Below are 27,330 nucleotides of genomic sequence, written 5' to 3'. Positions count from 1 at the left end.
TAAAATAAAAGTCACAACTTTTAAGCATACAATTTCAACGAGTTTTGAATTTAAGCATGTAACCACCATCACTATCAAGATGTAGAACATTTCTAGCAACCCTAAAACCATTGTGTCTCTTTGTTGTCAGGCCTCTCCCCTAATCCTGGCCCCTGGCAACCACTGGTCTGCTTTGTCACTATAGTCTTGCCTTTTCCACAGTTTCGTGTAAATGGAGTTGTAGAGTATGTAGCCTTTGTGTCTGGCTTCTTTCACTTAACATCCTGCCTTTGAGATTAATCTGTGTTTTATGTATATCGGTAGTTTGTTCCTTTTCTATTCCTAGGCAGATTCCACCGTATGGGCGTGCTGTAATCGATCCATTCACCAGTGGGTGGGTGTTGAGATTGTTTCCAGTTTTTGGATATTATGACTAAGGCTGCTATAAACAATCCCATGCAGGTCTTTTTGTAGATGCGCTTTTATTTCTCTTGAGTAAATATCTGAGAATGGAATTGCTGTCTGATACGAAAGTACATGTTTAACTGTTCGTAGATATTTGGGTTTTTTTCTGTCTTTTGCTATTACTAATGGGGCTCTGTGCAAAGATCTTTTTTCCCTTTATTTCTTTGGTATTTCCTTGAGACAGAAGAAGAATATCTGGTACAAAGGGAAGATGCGTATGTAATTCTGCCAGATGTTGCCAAATTCCCTTTCAGAGGGATTGTACCATTTTGCATTCCTGTCAGCAGCGTAAGAGAATTTCTGTGTCTCCATAGCTTTATCATCAGTGTGTTTTGTGGAGTTTATAGATTTTTGTCTATTTGGTAAGGCACAGTTGGTACCTCCATTTTGTTTTTGTTTTGTTTTGTTTTGTTTTGTTTGAGAGAGAGAGAGAGAAAGAGAGAATCCCAAGCAGCCTCTGAGCTGAGCATGGGGCGGAGGGTGGCGGGCTCCATCCCACAACCCTGGGGTCACGACCCTAGCCTAAATCAAGAGTTGAATGCTCAACTGAGCCATGCAGGCATCCCTGTGTGGTTTTAATTTGCATTTCCTTTATTGTGAGCCTGGTTGAGCATCTTTTCATATATTTAAGAGGCTTTTACACTTTTAAAAAATTAATTACTGTGAGTCAGCCTTGGATACTCTTTCCCTTGGCCCCTTACCCCCATCACGGAGGCTTGTCAATGCTACCTAAAAAATTATCTTAAATCATTCCCTTCCCTTCACCCTGCAGGCCACTACTTAATTCAATCTGTCATAAACCCTTTTCTAATCTCTTTTCTAATCTCTTCTCCATACAGCCACTTTGTTTCAAATGCTCATTGTCTTTAGGATAAAATCATTGCCTAGACTACACAGCCACATTCAAGCTGGCCCCTGCCTCTCTCTCCAGCTTCATCGTGGGCCACTGTCCCCCTTGTTTACTGTGTGTCACAGTGCTTGCTTGGTTCCTGGGATGTGCCTGTATTTTGCACAGTTTGGGGCCTTTGTGCTTCCTCTTCTGCTGGGAAGGCTCGTTGCCCGACTTCTTCATGTTCATCCTCTGGTCTCAGGGAAACGGCCCTTCCTCAGAGAGAACTTCTAGGCCCTTCCATCGTAAGCTAGGCTTGCCCTTATAGTTTTCTTTTTTTTAACGTTTACTTATTTAGAGAGGGGTGGGAGAGAGAACCTGAGCAAAGGAGGGGCAGAGAGAGAGAGGATCCCAAGCAGGCTCCACGCCATCAGTGCAGAGCCTGACACAGGGCTCAACCCCACGAACTGTGAGAGCATGACCTGAGCCAAAATCAAGAGTCAGACGCTTAACCGACTGAGCCACCCAGGCGCCCCTCCACTTATGCTTTTTATCGCTGCCTAAATTACCCCCTCAGAGCAGCGGTCACTATTATCACAGTGTGATTTTCTGTCTATGGTTTACCTCCGCAAGGGGCCATGTCTGTTTTGTTCACATAGTAAAGGCTCAGTAAGTGCTTATTGAAAACACTTATTTTTTATTTTAGAGAGAGAGAGAGAGAGAGAGAGAGAGCATGAGTTGGGGAGAGGGGCAGAGGGGGAGAGAGAGACAATCTTAAGCAGGCTCCACACTTAGCATGGAGCCTGATGCAGGGCTCAATCCCACCGCCCTAGGATCATGACCTGAGCTGAAATCAATAGTTGGACGCCTAACTGACTGAGCCACCCAGGCAGCCCAGTAGGTGCTTATTGAATGAACGAGTGAATGGTAAACATGTGTGGAGAGCTACTCATAACAATATAGGGGGGACTGCTCCCACACACGATGGAGGAAAAGAAAAGAAAGAAAAACTGGGTGAGTGAGCCTTTGCTACCCCCAAAATCTAGAGGTCACAATTCAGAAGCATAACTGTCCACCATTGCCGAACGTATGGATAGCCACAGAAGAGAGCTCACGACGAGACTAAGGTAGCCAACAGAACTCATTTGTAGCCAACGTTCGCTCATTGGCTTTGTCGTCTCCCCCTGCCCCCGCTTTCTAAACACTGAGTGGTCAGCACCAGCAAGGCTGACACCAAGCCCCAAGCCCTCATTGCCATGGGAACCTCTCTTTGATACTATTAGGTAAGAAGTACCGAACAAAGTTCAGGTTAACAGTAGCTCAGCCCCTGGTCCTGGGTGAATTTCCCATTGGGATAATGCTGATGGCTTTTCGGTTGCCTTTCCTTCATTACTAATTGCTTCTGTGATGACGGGCAGTGAAAAGAGTAGACTATAGAAAGCATAGGTACAAAAGATAGAAACATTGTTTAGTGTCTCCCCTGGGCCTGCATGCCGCTGAACCCCAGCGCTCCCCACAGCAGGCAGGCCTGGGGGCTGAGGAGCAGGTTAGGGGAGAGATGGCCTGGCCCTCAGCCTCAGGTCCTGGAGGAGCCAGGGCGGAGGGGCCTCAGCACATAGGCTCTGTGTCTAGATGGCTGTCACCATGTGGACATGTGGGCCCAGAACTGCCAGGTCTCCTGATTTTATTTTTTATTAAAAAAAATTATTTTTAATGTTTATTTTTGACAGACAGAGACAGAGCATGAGCGGGGAAGGAGCAGAGAGAGAGGGAGACACAGAATCCGAAGCAGGCTCAGCATAGAGCCTGATGTAGGGCTTGAACTCACCAACTGTGATATCATGACCTGAGCTGAAGTCGGAGGCTTAACTGACTGAGCCATCCGGGTGCCCCTCCTGATTAAAAAAAATTTTTTTTTAATGTTTATTTATTTTTGAGAGACAGAGAGAGGGAGAGAGAGAAGAGAGAGAGAGGGAGACACAAAATCTGAAGCCGAGCTATTAGCACAGAGCCTGACACAGGGCCCGAACTAATGGGGACCCTGAGATCATGACCTGAGCTGATGTCAGATGCTTAACCGACTGAGCCACCCAGGTGCCCCTCAGGTCTCCTGATTTTTTTTTAAATTATTTATTTATTTATTTATTTATTTATTTATTTATTTATTTATTTATTATTATGAAGTTTATTGTCAAATTGGTTTCCATACAACACCCAGTGCTCATCCCAACAGGTGCCTTCAATACCTATCACCTACCCACCCCTCCCTCCCACCCCCCATAAACCCTCAGTTTGTTCTCAGTTCAGGTCTCCTGATTTTTGAGAGCAGCTGCAAGTTTTGAATATTGGCACCTTTCAGATAAAGATGCTGTGCTAGCTAACACTGCAGGGGTGACAACACCCGTGGGGGCCATGGGGCAGAACCTGCAGGTTGGCAGGACCAGGTCCTTCCAGATGCCCCCTTTGTTACAGAGACACAGTGTCCCAGTCCCGAGCTTCTCTGGGTCCTCTGTCCCCAAGAGCAATTCCACAGCTACTCTGGGCTGTTCTGAGGGTGGGATGTGGCCTCTGAAGAGCCGACGGGCTTCCGGCTAGAAGAGGGGACTGAACGTGGACTCTGCTTCCTGGGAGCGTGGAGGCCTCAGGCCGGGTCTGAGAGGCACAGGAGTGGGACACAGACAATGGCGATGACACTTCTCTGCAGAAATAAAATGACTCACTTCTTAAAAAAATTTTCTTTAACGTTATTCATTTTTGAGAGAGACACACAGAGAGAGCACAAGCAGGGGTGGGGAGGGGGAGACACAGAATCCAAAGCAGGCTCCAGGCTCTGAGCCATCAGCACAGATGCCTGACACGGGGCTCGAACTCACAGAGTGTGAGATCATGACCTGAGCCAAAGTCGGACGCTTAACCGACTGAGCCACCCAGGTGCTCCCATAAGACAAGACTCATTTCTAAGGTGCGAATCACAAAGAGGACACTCCTCGAAGCAAATTGTAATTGGTCTCCAAACACCATCTCTTTCTCCTGCCAGTCTCTGCTGCTCTCTGCAGCCGGGACTCTCTCTTTCTCCTCCTCTACCTCCCTGGCTTCCCCAAACCCCTTTGGGCTGGCTCACTCAGCCCCTCGCCTGTGCTTAAGGCTTCACTCAGCAAAGCCAACGCCCAACCACCGGCCCAGCAGAGATCATCCTCGGCTCCCTTCTGGGGGTGGGGGTGCGGGTGAGACGTGTCTTGTGGTTTTCCTTCACTTCTTACAACTCTCCCCGGTGCATATTTTCCTCCCCGAGCCAGCCCGTTTTGTCTCTGAGGGGTCCTGCGGAGAGGACACGCACGGGTGGCTTATCACTCAGGGTTCTTGCTTGGAAGCATCAGGAACAGACTCTGGTTAACCTAAGCAGAAAAGATGTTTCGTGGAAGGCCACTGGGAATTGACTGTGAAGTCGGAGAACCAGGTTTGGAAAATGCGCAAGAACCAAAGGGAGGTGGCGCCCCCCAAATTTAGCCAGGTTCACCGTGTGCCAGCAGTGTGGGTGGGAAGCAAAGTTGGAGGCTGCACGGCCAAGAGAGAACAGACATCGTCTACACATTTTTGCCCTTAAAAGGCTCTCACCTAATCCTGTGGGTCGTAAATTGGTGTCATTTGGAAAGCAGTGTACAAAATGTACAGTATGTTTCATCTAATTATTCTTTTCCTAGCATTATAGCCTAAGGCAATAATCCTAAATATTGAAAAATCTTTAATTACAAACATGTTCGTTGCAGTTACCAAATAGATTGTGGTACATTCATGTAACGGCAAATTATGAAGTTTATGAGATTTAATAATAAGATAGAAAATCACTTGTGATGTAATGTTGCATGAAAAAACAAGATATACAACTATATATATATATGCAACTGTATATATATATGTATGCAAGTATATATATATATATATATATATATATATATATATGGAATGTGATTACCCCCTTAGTAGCAGGTCTTTCCCAGATGCCATTAGCCTTTGGAGGCAGCAGGGAATGGTGGCCACCTGCAGCTTCTTCCTCCCTTCTCCCCACCCTGCTCCTCCCAGCAGCCCCCTGCAAATCCCCGCCACCGGTCATGGAGGGATGCTGATCTTAGAAACAAACATCTTTTCTGTTAATCTTCGAGAGCTGTGGTTTGGAAGACATGACTCGTCAACCCATGTCTGCTTAACGCTTGACCATCTCTCTCCCAAACTGAAGATTTCACCCTCCCTATTTTGCTCCCTTGTCTGGTTGTCTTTGTTGCTGTGGAGACCAGCGAAGCAGGGTGCTCCTCGGTGACAGAGGGTCTGTGTCACCTGTGGGGGCTGGGTTGCTTATCCTGTTCTTCTCCCAGGCCCCATCTCTATCTCGAAAGAACAGGCCCCTGGGAGCCACAGTGGCTGGGCAGTGCCCACCTTCTGCCACCATTCCAGAAGCCAGCTGGCACTTCTCTGCTCCTTCTATTGGCTGTCTAGGCCACCAGCAGCAGAAGGCCCCGGAGATTACTGATCCTCTTTTTTGAGGGGAAGGGCAAGAGGGTGGACTTTCTCCTACACATGTGAAGTGTGAAACTGAGGCCTGGAGAGAAGGCTGGAGGAAAGGTGTTCACAATGGTGGTACTTAGATAATGAGGTTATAGGTGCTCTTCCTTCTGTTTTCCTGTGCTTTTTAGATTTTCTATAATGAGCATTTATTACTTTTATAACTGGAGAGAAGCAAGAACAGGGCCTCAGAGAGGTTAGTTAATTAGCCCAAGGTTGTACTTGCTGTACAGGATCAGGGATCCTGGGTTAAGAGTTGTCTCCCTGTGCCCACAGAGCGGGGAGGGGAGACTTAGCAATGACTCGTGTTGATCTCCTTGCTCATCCTCCTTGGATGAGAAATATGAGGGAGGTCACCGTGGCTTTGTAATCACTGTGTTCTGCCTACACTCACGATGTGAAGGAGAGTTCTAAGCTCTAGGTGTGTTGCCAGTAGTCAGAGCTGCATCATTGGTATGGACTGTGCACGGGACTGGCTACGTGACTTTCAGGGCCTAGTGCAAAGTGACAGCGTGGGGCTCTGTGTCCAGACACTATGCAGGATTTCAAGATGGTGGCATTAGAACCTTAAACCCAGCTGGGTGGGTTTAATGTTCTGAGTCACCGACCACACTGGTCCCGCCCCCATGAGGCTGGCTCTCTTGTGGACACTTATGCTAGACATCTGTGAGCCACGCCCAGGGAAGGGAGGCAGAAGGACACTCAGAAGTCAGGGGCAGATGGAAGGCTTGGGCTTGGGAGGAGAGCCCGAGAATCGAGAGGTCCCCATTCGCTGCCTAGTCTCTGTGGCTAGTCTGGAATCCAGAGTAGGTCACATTTGAATTGGTCAGGAGTTCAGAGACTCAAGTTCTATTCTTTTCCCTCTGTGCAAACACTAATAAATGACTTCTCTTCTCTGGGTCTCAGTTTCCTCATCTTTGCAACGGGAGGGATGGGAAGTGGTGATCTCCAGAGTCACTGGCTGCTCTAAGACAATCGTGACTTGGACTTTCAGTGCTTGTGTAGCACGTGTGACAGCAGCTGTGAATACGTCCGTGAAGGCCTGAGCAGATGGCAAGAGAGGGGGAGAGAGGATCCTGATTACGGAAGTCACCTTTGACTAGCTAGCAAGAAAGACAAAACTCTCCCTCTTTTCTGTGGAGTGTGGGCAGAACACAAAATGACTCTTCCCAGGGAAATTGTAGCCCTTAGGTGGAAGGACTGAAAGTTACTCTCAGGATCCTGTTATGGATTTAGTTTGTGTTACTGATGCTCAGATTCATGTAGTTTGTGTTTTGTAGCGAGCGTCCAGCTAAGCCATGACTCATCTTTTGTTGTCTTCGCTGGATCCCACGCTAAGAGCTCTTCTCGGTCCTGTTCTAGAGACGTCTTCAGAGCAGAAGGTCGAGATGCCCATATGCAGACGGTCAGGGTTGTGGGTGTGAGACATGTTGTACTTACACATCAAATTTATTTGATGCTTTGATGACATTGCGTGCAGATAAAGCAAAAGCCAAAAAAAAAAAAAAAAAAAAAAGAAAAAGAAAAGAAGGAAAAGAAAAAAGGACCTCAAGCAATAGTACAGAGGAGCATGAGGCTAGTGATTTACACAAGTAAATTTTGGAACTTTGAGGGACTTTTTTTTTTTTAATTTTTTTAAACATTTATTTATTTATTTATTTACTTATTTATTTATTTTTGGGAGAGAGAGAGAGAGAGAGAGAGCGAGCAAGCATGAGAGAGCACAGGCAGGGGAGAGGCAGAGAGAGAGGGAGACACAGAATCCTAAGCAGACTCCAGGCTCTGAGCTGTCAGCACAGAGCCCAATGTGGGGCTCGAACCCATGAACCATGAGATCATGGCCTGAGCCGAGGTCGAATGCTCAATCAACTGAGCTACCCAGGCGCCCCTTGAGGGAATTTTGGTTGGCTTCATGAGTAAATGTATTCCACAGTATTTGGAATTTTGTGTAAGAGAAATTGTGTTTATGATACTTTAACATTTTTTTCTTTTTTCAGAAAGGAAGATTTTTTTTTATGGTTGCACACTTGGACCATTCTAGGGTACTTTCCAAGGAAGAGCCTTCTTATTGTTTGCGTGGGTCAGTTAGCCCCCCATCATCTCGCATAACTCGTGTTTGTTTGGTTCATAAATCCTGTGCTGATACCTCTTTTCGTACAGTCTGATGCAATTTTCCCTCTCATTTGTCAATCTCATGCTCTCCCACAGAAATACCGAGAAAGGATCTTATTTGACTCTTGATCCAAATTGTCGTCTTTCCGTTACGATAGAAAAACGCGGGCCAAAAGAAATTTAAGGAACAAATTCAGCCGAGTCTGTGGTTTCTGACCTCACTGTGGAAGTAAAAGATCACTAAACATAGTTTAAACTTTAAAAAGACTTGGTGGTAGAAGGAAGATAGATTTTTTCACCTTTTTTTTTAATGTCTCAAAGTTCTAAGAATAAATTGGAGCATTTTTAGCTGAAAGCATTTGTGAGGTAGCAGAAGCTACAGATTCAGCTCTGGAAGGGAATTTTACTATCTTTTTTCTTAAAAAAATTTTAAAGAAGTTTATTTATTTATTTTGAGAGAAAGCGAGAGCATGAGCAGGGGAGGAGCAGAGAGAGAGGCAGAGAGAGAGAATCCAAAGCACTGTAAGTGCGGAGCCCAATGCAGGGCTCGAACTCATGAACCGCGAGATGATGGCTTGAGCCCAAACCAAGCGTGGGATACTTAACCAACTGAGCCACCCAGGTGCTCCTTGAAAGGGAATTTTAGAAGGTTCTCCTACCCAGCTCCTTTTGGTCAGACCAGACGCTGGATCCCCATTTTCCTGTTGAGAAAGTCAAGGCCCATGTAGGCCAGGAGGTGAGCACATGCTCACCCAGGGAGAAAGTGGGTCTGCCTTGTCGAAGGGTGTTTGGCTGTGGCATATGGATAGCCAAGCTTGTACGCACGCCCCTCCTTCCATCAAAAGGGGGAGTTTGCTTCTTCTATTGAACCCAGGCCGGCCCTGTGACTTTGACCACTGTATGTGGTAGGAAGGACACAGTGTAACTCCTTGGCCCAGACCTTCAGAGGTCTTGTAGCTTCTGTGCCAGTCATCTTAGACCTAGTTGTTATGTCAGGAGGCCAAGCCCAGGCAACCCACAGAATCATGGGAAATAACAAATCATTGTGTTAAGCCACTGAGTTCTGGGGTAGTTTGTTAAGTAGCCATAGATAATGGAAAGTCATGTTCAACTATCATTTGGAAATATTTATACATTAAAAAAAGGTTTTTTTTTAATGTTTATTTTCGAGAGAGAGAGAGAGAGACAGACAGAGACAGAGCGTGAGCAGGGAAGGGGCAGAGAGAGAGGGAGACACAGAAGGTGAAGCAGGCTCCAGGTTCTGAACTGTAAGCGCAGAGCCCAAAGTGGGGCTCGAACTTGTGAACTGTGAGATCGTGACCTGAGCTGAAGTTGGACACTTAACTGACAGCCACCCAGGTGCCCCAACATTTATGCATTTTTTAGATTAGTTTTCTTTTTCTTTTTTTAAATTTATTTTTGAGAGAGAGAGAGGGAAAGAGAGAGAGAGAGAGAGAGAGAGAACCAGTGAGGGAGGGGCTGGGGAGATGGGGACAGAGGATCTGAAGAGAGCTCTGTGCTCACAGCAGACAGCCTGATGCGGGGCTCGAACTCATGAACGATGAGATCATGATCTGAGATGAAGTTGAACTCAGCCAACTGAGCCACCCAGGAGCCCTAGATTAATTTTCTTTCTTTTATTTTTTAAATTTTTATTATTTTTATTTATTTTTCTTTTAAAAAAAAATTTATTTATTTTTGAGCGGGGGGAGGGGCAGAGAGGGAGATGCAGAATTCGAAACAGGCTCCAGGCTCTGAGCTGTCAGCACAGAGCCCGACCCGGGGCTCAAACTCACGAACCGTGAGATCATGACCTGAGCTGAAGTCGGACGCTCAACCGATTGAGCCACCCAGGCGCTCCTAGATTAATTTTCTAAGTAACCTTGCTGAAGTTTCTGGCGATTAGAGGAATCCCTGTAATAGAAGCAGTGGTCATAATAATAAACATCATGGCACACAGAGTTAAGAAACAACACGCGTGGAGTGTGAAATGTGGTGACAACGCATTTGTGTCAACTCTGAACCTCACATGGACATTATTTATTTCCTCAGCTCTGAGACAAGTCAAGGAAAAGTGCCCCCATGTTCCCTCAGGAAGCGTCTACGTGTTGGATCCGTATTCACCCTTCCCTGTCATAACCCCGAACCTCCGGTTCCAGGGTCTCCGGATCTTGTGGGAAGGGCTGTGGGAGTCTGGGTGTCCGCGGGGCCTCCAGGTTTTCCCTCTGTCTTTCTCCTCCTCTCCATTGTTGGAGAGTCTCTGAAGATGACACACCTAGTCCTAGACCTGCCTCCTCAGGAGCGGGGTCGGGCCCAGGGTGGCACAGAGGTGATGATCGTGGGCTGGTCTGTCCCGTTGACTGCTTGGTGAGCAGGATCTCACCGAGGTGGTTTCTCTGGCTGTCACCCCGCTTTCCGGTGGCAAAGACCCCCACCCCCAGCGACACGAAATGATTGGATCCAGTGCTGATTTATTGCCTTTCTCCTACTCTTTATGGGGCCAGTTTTAATGAGCACCCAAGCAGAAATGCCTTTGACTCCTGGGCCGTGAATAACCGTTATTAATAAAGGGGCGAGCAGCGCGGCAGCACCTTTGCCTATTTCCATATTAATAACGCCATAAACTCCCCCAGGATGACATTGTGGCCCCTCGCAGCTCAGAGGCTCTGACTCAGGGCCATGGGCTGGCTTGTGATATTTGGAAGGAGAAGTGGCTGCGGCCGTGTACGGGGAGGCTGGACCCGGGTCCTGACTCCCCCCTCTCCCAGCTCACCTGGCACCTGTAGACCTCTCCTGTGGGATTTACTCCAAGGAAGCAAACAGCTGATTCCAAGGGGTGACCACAAGTGGGTCAGGAAGTTCTGTCTGTTTTCAAATATCTCCCACAAATGAGTCTGTCACTTTGTCTGAGATTCCGTCACTTGAACAATTTTTAAAGTTTATTTATTTATTTTTGAGAGAGAGAGAGAGAGAGAGAGAGCGATAGTGTGCGAGTGAAGTGAGAGAGAGAGAGAGAGAGGGAGAAAGGGAGAGAGAGAGAATCCCAAGCAGGCCCTGTGCCGTCAGCATTCAGACGCGAGGCTTGAACTCACAGACTGGTGAGATCATGACCTGAGCTGAAATCAAGAGTTGGAGGCTTAACCGACTGACCCACCTGGGGGCCCCTGAGATTCCATCACTTAAAGACTCAATGGACTGTTCATGTTACATAAGCTCTTGGATTTCTATATTAAAAAGCAAACACCTTAGGGACACAGTGTACAGATTTTACCAGTTTTCAGCTAATGCTATATTGGGTATTCATGTCACTGATTCACACAACGTGTTTACTCAGCATCTCCTATGTACTGGGAGCTGGGAATTTGCTATGAAGAAAACAAACAAAACCCCTGCCCTCATGGAGTTTCTATTTGACTTGAGGGAGATAAACAATATGCAAATAAATATGTAAAACGTACAGTATGCATAGTATACATGATGATAAATGCTATGTAAAATATAGAGCAAGGAAGGGAGAGGGGGAGTGTGCAGCTGGGGGCAGGGTTAGTGGAATCCTTCCTTACTGGGGCAGTTGGCTGAGAGCAGATCCTTAGAAGATTCTCTCTTGGGACCAACAGAGGTGACCTGGGGAGGGCGGATTTGGGGCTATCTTTTTATATATGGTGGCTTCCCTTATCCAGGTCAGGTGCCAGTGGAAGAGAGATCTCAGAAAGAAATCATGTTTTTTCTAGCCGCTGTCCTTCCCTTATGAAGCTTGGATGATGATTGGGGCCCTCATACGCTTTGGCTGCACCCTTTGCCAGGTCTAGGTCTGTGCAAGCCCGACACATGTCCCTCATTTCTGTGGATTCCCAGAGATTCGTATGCTCTCTTTTGAAGCTCCTGGGTTTGACTGTGAGCAGTCTCTAGGCAGCCACCACCAATTCTGACTTGAAACGCATTGTCCCTTCAAAGTGCCCTCTCTCCCTGGCCCAACAAAACATTCATGAGCAATGTGGACTTTGCAGAAGATCCAGGAGTCAGAGGAGGAGGGGTTTGCCTTGCACTCTCCCCTTCCATCCCTTATTTCCTGGGTGTTTTGTTCTCCCCAGATCCCATCTTGGCCCTTCTACGACCAGGCTTTTCCTTTTTAAATTTTCAATTGCCCATCTTTGCCCTGGATTATCAGATCCCGTTAACTTTCTTCTCCTTCTCTCTTGCTCCCCAGAGTCTATTTCTGGCTGCATCCTCTCCCCCTCTCATCGTCTCTGGAAGCTCTAAGTATCTTCCTCCGGATTAGGAGGGATAGCTCCCCCCTTGCTCTAATGGCCACATGTTAGCTGATGCCCAGAGCGTGGCGTTGGCTTCCTCCCAAAATGGAGTTCACAGTATTTCCCCAGTCACCCAGCACTCTTTCTCCAGGACTTCCAATGTCCACCATTAGAACACGAGCACCTGCACCACCTTACTGGGGAAGGCACTGCTTAATCCTTACACAACAGCCATTCTTCTTTTCTCCTTTAGCAGTGGAAATCTGGTCTTTCAGGGAAACCATGAGCACAGTGAGAAAAACACTCATCTTCCAAGAGTCCCTTGCAGCTAGAGGTTGCTGTGTGACATTCTGGCCAATAAGCTGGGAGTGGAAGTTGCCTGGTGGTCCTTCTGGGGAAATACTGAAAAGGGACATGCTCTAATTAGCATAACTTTTGGCCCTTTGCCATCTGCTTGGCAGGAAGATTCTGGGTGGAGTAAAAGCACAGTGAAAATTTTGTGACCTAGAGATTGAAAACCACATTAGGGATGGAAGTCAGGAAAATATAAGAAGCAGGGTCCTTGATCATATCTTTGAGCACTAGCCCTGAGCAACTACTTCTAGATTCTCATTACATGTGACAAATAACTCCTTATTTATTTATTTATTTATTTATTTATTTATACAAATTTTTTTTTTTAACGTTTATTTATTTTTGAGACAGGGAGAGACAGCATGAATGGGGGAGGTTCAGAGAGAGAGGGAGACACAGAATCTGAAACAGGCTCCAGGCTCTGAGCTGTCAGCACAGAGCCTGACGCGGGGCTCAAACTCACGCACCATGAGATCATGACCTGAGCCGAAGTCAGATGCCCAACCGACTGAGCCACCCAGGCGCCCCAATAACTCCTTATTTTAACGTAGGTTTTTGGTGGCTGCTGTGGGCTGAATTGTGTCCCTTCAAATTTATATGTTGAAGTTCTAACACCCGGTACCTCAGAATGTGACTGTATTTGGAGATAGGACCTTTAGAGATGTAATTAAGGTTAAATGAGGTCATATGGGGGCCCTAATCCAATCTTAGTGGTGTCCTTGTAAGAAGAGGAACTTTGGACACACAGAGAGATATCAGGGACCCATGCACATAGGAAAGGCCATATGAGTGCCCAGTGAGAAGACAGGTATCTACAGGCTAAGGAGAGAGTCTAATGAAGAAACCAGATCTTATGACACCTTAATCTTGGACTTCCAGCCTCCAGAGCTGTGAGAAAATAAACTGTTGTTGTGAACACCAGCCTGTCTGTGATGTTGTTACGGCAGTGATTTTCGGCTGAATGCAGCCCTGACTCCTATAGCACGGCTTGGGATCTGGCCATCTGGGTTCAGCGGGGGCAAGGATCAGCTAAAAGGGCAGTGAGGAAAGTTCTCCAAGACTGACTGCAATTAGGTCCTAAGTCAAGAACCCACCTGAGAATGGTTCCAGGATCTTAGGTGGCTGGCTCAGATATACCACCTCCCTGGTCGGATGCTCTTCATTTCTCTCTCCCTCCCCCAAAGCGTGTGCTTGCAAAGCACCGGCTCCTCTGGATCTTGCTGGCCTTGAATGTTCTCTTTTTGGCATCTGGAAGTGTCAGAACATTCATTCAGCAGCTAATCTGGGCTAAGGTGCCTGGCATACAGTCGGCACTCCATAAGTAGACATTAATTGAATTAACAAATAGGAAATGACTATGGGAGCCATTACCAAGCAACATGTTCATGTTTACTGTATATTTGTTTATTCATCAATTGAAAATAAAGCTTATTTTCTCTCCTCATAAGAACAAACACGAGCTGGTCTTCAATTGTGTTCTGGACGCTGCATCTTGTGCTTTGTGCTTGTTCCTGTTTGTCTCCCTAAGAAATCCGCTGCGGGGCACCTGGATGGCTCAGGGGATTGAGCGTCGGAATTCAGCTCAGTTCGTGATCTCATGGTTCATGAGTTTGAGCTTCACATGGGGCTCCTTCTGTCAGCGCAGAGCGCACTTGGGATCCCCTTCTCCCTCTCTCTCTGCCCCTCCCCTGCTCACTCTCTCTCTCAAGAATAAATAAACATGAAAAAAAAAAAAAGAAATCTGCAAGATCGGTATTATGCCAACTTTATAGATGAGAAAAATGAGATTTAGAAACCAAAGGTACAAAGATAGTGAATGATGACACAAGTATTCAAATGCAGGTCTGTTTGCTTCTGAAGGGCATGCCCATTCCACAATAATCGATGTAGTATGTTGAATATACTATGTTGCTGCCCATAAAAGTAATGCGTGCTTATTAGTGTATATGTATATAATTTATATATACATATATGCCATATATATTTATGTATCATATACAGAATATATATGCGTGTATATTGATACACAGATGTAGATACAGAGAGACCATATGTGTATAGTTTCTATAGAAAATTAAAAAAGCAGAAAGAAAAGGGAAAAAACTCTATGTACTCTCTTTATGGAGTTTTAAAAAATTGTGGTGAAATGCACATAACATAAAATTGACTATTTTACCCGTTTTTAAGTGTACAGTTCAGGGGCATTAAATATATTCACACTGTAGGACTGTTAAAAGTTTGGTTTTTGTTCATCTATTACATTACACTATCCTTTTCCATTGGCCATGCAATTTTTTTGGAAAAAATTGTGTTATAATTGACTCAGGCAGCATTCCATTGCTCATATATTTAAATGGCCTTTCACAAATCAAATCCTCTGCCTTTGTGTCCAACCGTTAGTGACTCCAGAGGCATGCATTGTCAGCCTGATGCTGGAGAGATTTGGGGTGAAGGGCCTCTTGGAACCCGTAATGCATACTTATTTTAATGAGAGATAAGGTTCTTGTTGGGAGTGTTTCATGTTTGGAAAAGGGACTTCAGGGACACTTTCAGCTCTCATCGCTTGCTTTTCTGTGGCTGGGAAAGTCATGCCAAGTTTCAGTTGATCTCTTGGGCTTTAGGAACAATGGTTAGATTTGTCCATGTAACAAAATGGAAGAGTTTATTCACAAAAGTTCCTGGGGTGCTGCCCACAGTGAGAAGAGCAGTCAGAATGGGACACACGCTCCACTGCCCAGTGACAGGGTGTGTCATATGTTAGAATCGTGGACCACAGAAAGGAGGTGAGGTTGCATGAAGGGTTATAGGTTGGTGGAGGGTGGAGCTTGTGAGAGAGGATGTCATATGTCATGGGGTTGTAACAAAGGTCTGCTGTGTGTGCTTTCTCGAAAGTCCCTGAGCTGCTTCACAAGAAAATCTATGGCGAAGTTATTCATTTTAAAAAGATGTTTGGGGGCGCCTGGGTGGCGCAGTCGGTTAAGCGTCCGACTTCAGCCAGGTCACGATCTCGCGGTCCGTGAGTTCGAGCCCCGCATAAGGCTCTGGGCTGATGGCTCGGAGCCTGGAGCCTGTTTCCGATTCTGTGTCTCCCTCTCTCTCTGCCCCTCCCCCGTTCATGCTCTGTCTCTCTCTGTCCCAAAAATAAAATAAACGTTGAAAAAAAAATTAAAAAAAAAATAAATAAAAAGATGTTTGGAGTTAAACTGATATTTCCTGGACAGTGGTGTTGATCTGATTCTGGCCACAAGGTTGCTTGGTTGTACACAACATAAGCCTGTGAGCAGGCTCTGCACCTCTCAGAAGATATTTGCTTCTGTGACAAGTGACCAACCCACTGGACTTGATCTGGACTCTCCCCCCCCCTACCCCCGGGAAACTTCTCCAAATATGAAGGGCCCTGTGGGGAGTCTGCATACTAATTTTTTCTGGAGGTGATGAGAAGAACCACTTTTCAGTTGAGGTGACTAAAGAAATTCCTGGTCTAGAAGGGGAGGCTATTTACTCCTTCCTGGTTAGTTCTGTTTAGTAATGATCAAGACACTTGTTGCTGAAAGATAGGTGAGGGGAAGATGAGGGCAGATTATGGTAAGACTAATGATTTTTTCTCATCTGGTGTCCTTGGGAGATCTAAAATGGCTATGTTCTCTGTCATTTTCCTTCTTTGTTCTCTTTTTCTGTGAAAGAGCACTTTTCTGCTGCCTTCAAACTGGTGGTGAAGCCTTTGGGGAGAGCGAGGGCCTTCTTCTGCTTCACATCCTAAAGTGTAGCTCTTGATCTTAGCCCAAGATGTCACTCCTTTAGATTCTCCCATGTGAGTTCTCCTGCTGTCTCTGCATTTAATCTGTTGTTCATTGTTTAAGACACAGTCAAGCATCTTCTTCTCTAGGAAGACTTTCTATTCCTGGTTTGGGTTTTTCACTCAAACCAGGAAAAAAAAATTGCTTGACATTTTGTGTAAATGGTCAATGGATTTCTGACAAGTGTGTAAAGATAATGATACGAGGAAGGAATAATGTTTTCAACAAATAGTGCTGGAACATCTGGATAGCCACAAGCAAAAGAATGAAGTTGGATCCCTACCTCACACTATACAAAAGTTAACTCAAAATGATCAAAACTCTAAACATAGGAACAAAAACTATGAAACTGTTAGAAGAAAACATAGGAGTAAATATTCATGACCTTGGGTTAGGCTGTGGTTTCTTAGACATGATACAAAAGCACAAGCAACAAAAGAAAAAATACACTGGACACCCTCAAAATGGAAGACTTTTACACATCAAAGGAAGGCATCAATAGAATGAAAAGACAATCCACAGATTGGGAGGAAGTATTTGCAAGTCATATATCTGATAAGGGTTTAGTATCCAGAATATATAAAATAAACTCTTACAACTCAACAATAAAAGGCAATACAATTAAAAATTGGCCAAGTATCTGAATAGACATTTCTCCAAAGGAGATATACAAATGGCCAATAAGCACATAAAACGATGCTCAATATTATTAGCCACCAGGGAAATGCAAATCAAAACCACAATGAGATACCACTTCATATCCACTAGGATGGGTATAATAAAAAAGACAGATGATAACAAGTGTTGCCAAAGAAGTGGAGAAATTGGAACCCTCATTCATTGCTGGCAGGAGTGCAAAAATAGTATAGCTATTTTGTAAAATAGTCTAACAGTTTCTCACACAGTTAAACCATTCATCAGTTGATGGATGGATAAACACAATGTAGTATATTCATGCAATGAAATATTGTTCAATCATAAAAAGGAATGAAGTAGTGACTCATGGTACAGCATGGGTGAATTTTGAAAATGTTATGCTAAGTGAAAGAAAGCAGCCATTAAAAGCCATGTATCCTATGATTCCATTTATATGAAATGTCCAAAATGGGCAAATCAGAAAGTAGAGACAGAAAGTAGTTTAGTGGCTTCCTGGGGCAGGGGCTGGGGGAATAGTTGGGGGATGACAACTAAGTGGTAGGAGATTTATTTGGGGGTAATGAAAATATCCTAAAATTGATGGGATGCACAAGTCTATGAATATACTAAAAACCATTGAATTTTACACTTTAAATGAACAAATTGTATGACGTGAGCTATATTTCAATAACTCTTTTTAAAAAAGAAAAATAAAAATGTCAGTAAAGAGTCTGCTTTCCTCAGGGAAGACGGAATGATTTCACTTTGAGACCCCAGAGCTCTTCTTAGGGAGGTCTTTGAGGGCACCTGGGACATATTTAGTGTCTGAATATGTACCTCTGGATGTGTGTGGGGAAGCCCCCTCTCTTCTACAAGGTGCTAGCTTCCCCTCTCATGGTGTTCAGACGGCTCAGCTGTCTCTTTTCATAAGTGTCTTCCTCCCTAGGCTGTCTAGGACTGGTGAGGGACCTTGGGGCTTGAGGAATAACTTGTCAGTGGATTCCTAGGATTTTCATTTTGTCTCTCATGTATCACAGATGGGGGGCTGGAGAAGCCAGTGACCTGGAACCATAAACAGGCATGAAAAGAAAAAGCCCCATGGAGAGCCTCCTCACTCTAGTCAAAGGACCGAGAAAGGAGCAGAACAGCAGACAGTACCTACCCCATTGCAGCCAAACACCAAAGGAAGAACTTCCCTGAATTTCCTCACTCCCACCCTGCAGTGCTGGTGGGCTTCTGGCAGTGAGCTTCCACCATGACCTATTGGCAATGGGGTGGAGTGAGTCTATGCTGTACATTTGGTGGGATGGTGTCAGTAGGGCCTCGCAGGGAAATCCCACTACACTTGGACCTGAATACTACATCTAAACAGGTTACAGTCTGCATAAGAAGGTTAAGTAGGATCCAGAGTCTCATAGAATAATAACCCAAATGTCTAAGATACAATTAGAATCACTCCTCATACAAAGAACCATGAAAATTTGATTTTGAACAGGAAAAGACAATCAATAGACACCATCACAGAGATGATACAGAAATTAGATTCTAAAGCAGCCACTATTAAAATGCTTCAACAAGCTATTCTAAACATATTTGAAACAAATGAAAAAATAGAAAGTCTCACAAGGAAATAGATATAAAGAAGAATGAACAAACTTAAGAGCTGCAAAATTTAATTAGAATTAAAAAAAATTCATTGGATGTGCTCAACATCAGAACAAATATGATAGAGGAAAGAATCAATGAGCTTGAAGACAGAACAATAGAAATTGCCTGACCTGAACAACAGAGAGAAAACAACAGAGAAAACTGAAAGGAAATGAGAAGAACCCCAGGGACCTATGGGACAGTAACAAAAGATCTAACATTTGTTGTTGTTTTTAAATATTTATTTACTTTGAGAGAGAGAGAAAGAGAGAGAGAGAGAGAGAGAGAGAGAGAGAGAGAGAGAGAGAGAGAATAAGCAGGGGAGGGGCAAAGAGAATGCCAAGCAGGGTTTGCACTGCCAACGCAGACCTGGGGTGGGGGAGGGTCACCAACTGTGAGATCATGACCTGAGCTGAAATCAATAGTCAGACACTTAACTGATGGAGCCACCAAGGCACCCCCAAAAGATCTAACATTGTATTGTGGGGGGTCCTATAATGAGAGAGAAGAAGTGGGAGATGAAAGAGATTTGGAAAAATAATGATGGAAAACTGTCCAAATTTGGCAAAAGACATAAACCTACAGATTCTAGAAGCTGTCCCAAACAGCATAACCCAAAAGAATCTATGATGATACATCACAATAGAAAACTAAACACAAAGAAAAAAGACAAAGCCAGAGAATCTTGAAAGCATCTAGAGAGGCAAGGCATTATCTGTGAGAGAAAATGATTGGAATGAGAGAAATATTCTCACAAGAAATGTTGGAGGCCACAGGGAAGGGGCAGGGCATTATTCCAGGGAAAGGCCAACTAGCTCCAAAATTTATTTTGCTCTACCCTTAAATTCATGTTATTATAAGAAGCTAATAGTTTTATGAATAAGAACTATGTATTTACTCAAAAAATGCAGCCTCATCTTCCTAATGGAAATGTTAACTTTTTTACTTAAAACAATGTCCAGATAATTTAAAAACGTTATTGTTGGAATTCAATATCTTAATTTTTCTAATATGTTGTTGCTGAGCTATTATATCCATTATTCTGAATACTTAGCTTCCATCCTAGTGACTTTGCTGAATTCTTACTAGTTCTAATAGTTTTAGAGCTTATTCTTTTCTAATATATCGATGAACAAAACATCGGCCAACAGTGTGATTCCTCTCTCTATCTTCCTAAAAGTTTCAACTTTTATTTCCATTTCATGTGGTATAATATTGGCAAAAAAATATGGAAAAAGTATATATATAATAATTGCCATAGGGTTAGTCTTGTAATTTTACTTATTTAATTTTTATTTACTTATTTTATTTTAATTTACTTATTTAATTTAATTTTATTTATTTAAAAAATATTCATTTCTTTAAACAAATTTTTTTTTATGTTTATTTATTCTTGAGAGAGAGAGAGAGAGACAGTGTGAGCAGGCGAGGGGCAGAGAGAGAGGGAGACACAGAATCAAAGCAGGCTCTAGGCTCTGAGCTGTCAGCACAGAGCCCACTGTGGGGCTCGAACCCGTGAACTATGAGATCATGACCTGAGCTGAAGTCGGACACTTAACCGACTGAGACACCCAGGCACCCAATAATTTTTTTAATGTTTTATTTATTATTGAGAGAGAGAGTATGAGCTGGGGAGGGGCAGAGAGAGAGAGGGAGACAAGAATCTGAAGCAGGCGGCAGGCTCCGAGCTGTCAGCACAGACCAATGTGGGGCTTGAGCTTGTGAACTTCGAGATCATGTCCTGAGCCGAAGTTGAATGCTTACCTGACTGAGCTACCCAGGTGCCCCTGGCCTGTAATTAAAAAAAAAAACTGTTTTTGAATATTTATTTTAGAGAGAGAGAGAGAGAGAGAGACAGACAGAGTGCGAGAGGGAGAGGAACACAGAGAGAGGGAGACACAGAATCTGAAGCAGGCTTCAGGCTCTGAGCTGTCAGCACAGAGCCCAAAGTGGGGCTCGAACTCACGAAGTCAGATGCTCAACTGACTGAGCCACCCAGGCGCCCCAAGGCCTACAACTTTATTTAGAATGTAGTGTTTCCTAAAATGTGTTCCACAGGATTCTGAGTTTCCAAGATGTTTTGGGTAAGACTTGGTTAAAAAAAAAAAGTTTGTTTTTTTTTTACTGCACCGCTTCTGAGTTTTAGGTGTGACAGTGCTCACCATACATCTTCGGGAAATGGGTGTGGCAGGCAGGGACCCTCTTCTTCCCCCACTGCCTTTTGACAGAGGCTGTCATGTATTGGTGATCTAGGGACACACTCTGGGAAGTGCTGCTTTAGGATTTCACTGTGATGGATGCTGTGGGCAGCTGGGTTGAAATAGATATTCTTTGCCGTGCTAAAGAAGTGATGGTGATGGTGATGGTGCTGGTGATGAAGGTGATGATGGTGCTGGTGATGATGGTGATGATAGTGATGATGATGATGGTGCTGGTGATGATGATGATGATGATGGTGATGATGGTGATGATGGTGATGATGATAATGATGATGGTGATGATGGTGATGATGGTGATGATGATAATGTTGATGATGGTGATGATGGTGATGGTGATAGTGATGATGGTGCTGGTGATGATGGTGATGACGATGTTGATGATGATGATGATGGTGCTGGTGATGATGGTGATGATGGTGCTGGTGACGATGCTGATGACAATAGCAGATGCCATTGTGAGGTGCAGGAAGTCAGCAGTGTACAAACATTGAGAGGGAGTCTGTGGAGTGGAATGACCTGCAAACCTTCCTAAAGGACACGTCTTCTATTTTTGCTGTTGTCTTCTGTTCTTCCCTTGGCCTTGTTCTTAGCAGTCAAATGTCTTTTGTTCAAATTACCACCTTCACAGGTTTCTTCACCATGCCACCACTTTACTCCAGCCCCTCCCACGGGTTCATGAGTAGCTCACATTTGTATACCCTTGATACCAACACCAAGAACCAGAGCAGAATCCAAATAGGGGACTGTTGTCAACCTGGGGAGGACTTCAGAACATCCCATTTCCTGCCCTAACAGCTCCTGGTCAAGCTGTCACTTCAAACTGGAGTCCATGGGGACGTTCTAATGGGAGAATTGAGAAAGGGGATTGTGAGAGAAGAGATCAAAGTGGATACATATGCATATGTGGAATTTCTTCCTGATTATGAGAGGACTGTATGTTCATTGTACAAAATACAGAAATGTATAAAGAATAAAAGTTTCCCGGGGTGCCTGGCTGGCTCAGTCAGTAGAGTGTGCAACTCTTGATCTGAGGGTTGTGACTCTGAGCCTCATGTTGGGCACAGAGGTTACTTAAAAATAAAATCTTAAAAAAAAGAAAGGGGCGCCTGGGTGGCTCAGTCGGTTAAGCCTCCGATTCTTGATTTTTGGCTCAAGTCATGATCTCATGGTTCGTGAGATCAAGCCCTGTGTTGGGCTTTGTGCGGTGAGTGCAGAGCCTACTTGAGATTCTCTCTCTCTCCCTCTCTCTCTGCCCCTCCTCCACTTACGTGCACTGTCTCTCAAAATGAAGAAATAAACTTAAAATAAAAAAAGAATAAAAGTCTCCCATAGTCTTAACAGAGAGAATCAGTGTTAATGTTTTCAGTGTATTTTCCACTAATCTTTTCCCCTGTGTTTATAAATACTGTAGATAGTTTTGTGTGCCTTCTTTCTTCAGTTAAGAACATATTGTGACCACCTACTCATCATTAAATCTTGTTGAAAAGTTATTATTTTATTATTCTTTTTAAAATTTTTTAAATGTTTATTTATTTTTGAGAGAGAGCGGGAGAGAGAGAGAATGAGCGAGCAGGGTAGGGGCAGGGAGAGAGGGAGACAGAATCCCAAGCAGGCTCCGTGCTGTCAGCACAGAGCCCAATGTGGGGCTCGAACCCACAAGCTGTGAGATCATGACCTGAGCTGAAACCAAGAGTCAGATGCTTAACCGACTAAGCCACCTAGGCACCCCTAAAAGATGTAATTTTAATTAGTTCTACAAGATGTTATTCTATTTATATTCTATTCTGTTTATATCATATATATCTGAGTGAAGTCTAAGGATGAAGCTTACTACAATATAACTTCCTTGTTGATTATTTGGGTCCATTTCTGGATAGAGCAAGAACCCCGCAGGGGTGATGGTGTTGTTTCAGGGTGAATGGGGTAGGGAGCAGGTCGAGAAAGCCATTCTTTTCCCAGAGGATGTGTGTATATACGTGTCTGCATTTTGTGGAGAGAAGAGGGGGTGGTGGCTTCAATACCCAGAAGGCCTGCCACATGCTATCCAGGGGCATTTTGATTCCTTAATGTTCCAGGTGTTCCTCAGTTTTGAGCTGGATAAAGTTGATTCTGAGGTAAGTTTTTTTGGGCCAGGTGTCTTTCTAATACAGTAAATGAGAAACAAGGTTTAAATGATTGGTTTTCTAATTTTTTTAGGTGTGAAATTTGAAGTCCTGAATAATAACCCTCCAAGAAGCTTTTTTTCCCCCCCAAAGCATGGAAAAATATGATTTATTGTCAAGTTGGCTAACATACAGTGTATACAGTGTGCTCTTGGTTTTGGGGGTAGATTCCTATGATTCATTGCTTACATATAGCACCCAGTGCTCATCCCAACAAGTGCCCTCCTCAATGCCCATCACCCATTTTCCCCTCTCCCCTGCCCGCCCCCATCAACCCTCAGTTTGTTCTCTGTATTTAAGACTCTTTTATAGTTTGGAAAAGGCTCTAGTTTTGAATAAGCTCTGAGACAGTCAGTCAGGATCAAGTTCTGGGTCCTATTGTACCTTGTCTTTATATTATTTTGCTGTGCCATTCTCCAAAGATGACCCTCTAATAAACCAGTCCTCCTACTATTCATGTCCTGGATAGTCCCCTCCTTTTGAATCTGGGCTGGCCCCGTGACTCACTTTTGACCAATACAGAAGACTCTGCATGACTTCTGAGTTTTAAGAAGCCTCACAGCTTCTGGGAGAAGCCATTCACCAGCTATGACAGCCATGCTGTGAGGAAGCCAAACTAGCCCTTTGGAGGGGCTACATGGAGAGAGGTGTTGGGCCAGCACCCAGCTGTGGGGCCAGACGTGTGAGTGAAGACATCATCTTCAATGTCCAGTCCACGGGAACCCTCAGCTGACTCCAATCCAGCCACCTTCAGACTGCAACCACCAGCTGATCCCAGTGAACCCTTGGAACATAAGGGGATAATAATAAAATATTGTTTGAAGCCATTCGGTACGGTGGCAGTTTATCGCATCGCGATAGATAAAATTTTCATCACAAAATTTTAATTGCAAGGTGTTACATGTATCTCTTGACCTCAGGAAACTGGAAACTCTTTGAAGGCAGGACCCACATCTTAGCATTTTCGGTATTGCTAGCTGAATCCTGCCACATGGCTGACAGAAGCCTGGAATACGCAAACCGTACCTTACCAAAAGCTCCGGAATAACAAGAGAAGCAAATGCAGAGGCATGCATGAAAGCTGCTAATCTCGCTACAAAATATATGCTTTGTTTTCTGGGTATAGTCCACCACAGAATGCTTCCCTTCCAGCTCTTGGCCAGCCTCCATGCGCCAGGTGCTGTTTCTTGGAATACTTTTGAAAAAATAAACCCTTATTTAAAATAAATTTGTTTAAAGTTAGTACAAAAGTCTCCCTCTCAATCCTGTCCACAGCCACTCAGATCCCCTCCCCAAAGGCTCCAGTGTTATTGTGTATTCTTTCTTGTGTGCTCTTTCACATATTTTCAATTGTGTCTACTTCATACACTGACACACACGTGCCCACACTTGTGTATGGCAGCGCACTGTGCACCGTTTGCATGTGACAATAGGGCTTGGAGATCTTTCCACATCATTCCCTGTTGTTATGGCTCCCTAGTATTCCATCGTGCCGCAGCTCATGGTTTTTTCATGGTTAGTGAGAATGGCCCGGACACCTCCCAGCAAATCACACTGGAAGGTGAAATCTAAAATAGTTTCATAAGGGCCTGTTGTATGTAATTACCATTCACTCTACAAAATCTTTTTTTGAAAAGTAATCAATTTTTTATTTTAGAGCGAGAGCGCACCAGCAGGGGAGAGTGGGGGAGGGAAAGAGAGAGGGAATCTTAAGCAGGCTTCACGCTCAGTGCGGAGCCCGTTGGGGGGCTCCATCCCACGACCCTGGGATCCTGACCGGAGCTGAAATCAAGAGTTGGACGCTCAACCGACTGAGCCACCCAGGAACCTCCTCGTCGTGCTCTTCTTAAGGTCAAAACCCAGAGTTGCTTTCACATGTAAGAAAACGATTTTATCCAGGTGTTTGCTAACATGAAGACTGAGCTATGTGCTGTACCTTACCCATCAAGAACTTCCAGTTTTGTAGAAGACTAAACCAGTTCCTGACCCTGCCTCCTGGCCCAGTAACTGTTACTATAACCTCTTGAAAATTTTAAAACAGTTGTTTCACCCAGACATGGTCTCCAGGGTGGCCGGGCTGGCTCCATTTGTAGAACACGTAACTCTTTTCTTTCTCTTTAAAAAACTTTTTAATGTTTATTTCTGAGAGATAGAGCGCGAGAGAGAGCGCACAGGGTAAAGGCAGAGAGGGAGACGCAGAACTCGCAGCAGGCTCACTCGCAGCAGGCTCCAGGCTCTGAGCCTCCGCGCTGTCCGCACAGAGTCCTATGTGGGACTACGACTCGTGAATGGTGAGATCATGACTTGAGCTGAAGTAGGACGTTTAACTGAGCCACCTGGGTGCCCCAGAACATGCAACTCTTGACCTCGGGTGGTGAGTTCAAGCTCCTCCACACCGGACACGGAGCCCACTTAAAAAATAAAGAAATGCTCTCCAGCTCAGACTTTCTGCTACGTTGGACTGGCCTTTCCCCTAAGCTGGCAGCAAAGAAAAAGGTTTTCAAGCATAGAGGGCAAGCGGGCTCCTTACTTTAGTATCGTCAGTTGCAGTTTCGGGAAATGGCCGAAAGATGGCGCTAGACACAAATGATTCCACCCGGCTGAAAGGCCAGGGCGCTTTCCCAGCTGCCTAAACCCCCTATCCTACTCGGGCTTCCTGGCCTTTTTCTAAGCTTCTGAAGCACATAATCCTGAGTAGAACATGATGTTAATGAGGAAGCCAAAAACGGGAAAAGAAACAGAATGAAAGGAAGCCAATAAACAAGATAACACCGAGCAAAGGAATAAAATGCTTGCATTAGCAATGTCAGAGGGCTGGCTGGCTGGCTGCATCGCCCCCCCAGCTGGCACCAGGGGAGCTCGCTTACCTTCCCCCAGCTCAGCCCAGAAGGTTCTTAATTCAGGGGTCTTGGGTAGAGGGGTAGGGAGTGGTGGCCTACAGTTTCATTCTGGATCTCCTGAGACTTTGCAGTCTCCAGCCCTGGCGGCATCTTTGTTGGAGTCTTCCCCACCTCTGCAGGTCTGCCCAGGACCTGGCCTTCATATCCTGTCCCTGCATTCCCATTCGCCCAGCTGCTTGCCGCCCTCAGCCTCAGGCCCGGTCTCCTCTCCCATCTTCCCGAAGGGCCTCCAGCCCCCCGGGGCACGTCTGTACGCTGGACCCGTCTGGCCACTCTTGGCTTATTGCTGACAAGGGTCAGATCTGGGGAGCCCTCCGGTGTGTGGGCCCAAAGCTGACAGCGGTGGGACGGTGGGATGTGACTGTCGCCGTGTTGGCACCTCATAAACGTCTGTGGGATGGACCAAACATCAGTGGGGCTCCAGATGGGGCAAGGCAGCGGCAGAAGGTGATCTGGAGGGCCGCATATGTGAGTAGCGGCCAGAGTCAGTCCCCTTCCCACCTGACCACTGGGGCTTCTGGAGAGTCGCGCGTACGTGCACCTCCTGCAGATTTTGACTCTAGCCGCCAGGAGCCTCTCTTCAATTCTCTTTTTGCTTCCCTCCTTCCCTTCTCTTCCTTCCTCTCTCCCGAGTGGCTCTACATGGCCTTGCGAAGTTGGAAAGGCCATCCCTGCTGGGCACAGCACAGATCTCCCTTCTCCTCCTAAGCGGATGGGTCAGGCAGGGCTGCATCTGGACGGGTCTACTTGTGACCTGTTAGGCCGATGGCTGCCTTGACGGAGATCTAAGGGGTGGTGGTGGGTGGCAGGGAATGCTTCCTGGCTAAACAGGAGTGCTGGAGGGCACAGGCTCGGTCTGAAAATGCCACTCACAGTAGACACTGTCCCCTCCCTGTGGGTGGTGTATTGGTCCTGAAGAGATGGAACGCTTCCTTCCCCCAGGGAAGGGAAGGGGGTGCTTGTGGAGAGACCCGGGGCTGGACAAAGGCTGGGGGTGGTGGAACTGGCTGGATCCCAGGGTGGCATCGCCCCACCACCTCTCTAAGACCCCTCCTCCTCACCTTGCACGCCACTGGTTCATGTTCACCCCCACCAACTACGGCTCGGGTCAGCGGTGCTGTGTGAGTGACACCCTGAGGCGGAGAGAAGGTTTGAGTGACACCCGGGTTATGATATTCTGACACCCACGTGCTCCGTGGAGAAGGTGCAGGGCCGGCAATGTTAATAAGACTCAAGTCTTCGCTTTAGCTAGACACGAAAAGAGGAGAGGAATATGAAAAACGGAGGACGAAGAGGCAAAGCAATAAAGAAAATGGAAATCTTCAGATGTTCGGGGAGACTACTCCCCAGAAGTGGGCGAAGCACTAAGGCAATGAACCGGAGAAGCGCACAAAGCTTAGCTTTCAAAGACCAGAAGTTTCCT

Source organism: Acinonyx jubatus, chromosome C1 (genome assembly GCF_027475565.1).
Source record: "Acinonyx jubatus isolate Ajub_Pintada_27869175 chromosome C1, VMU_Ajub_asm_v1.0, whole genome shotgun sequence".
NCBI lineage: Eukaryota > Metazoa > Chordata > Mammalia > Carnivora > Felidae > Acinonyx > Acinonyx jubatus.
Note: the sequence above shows the minus strand (reverse complement) of the source record.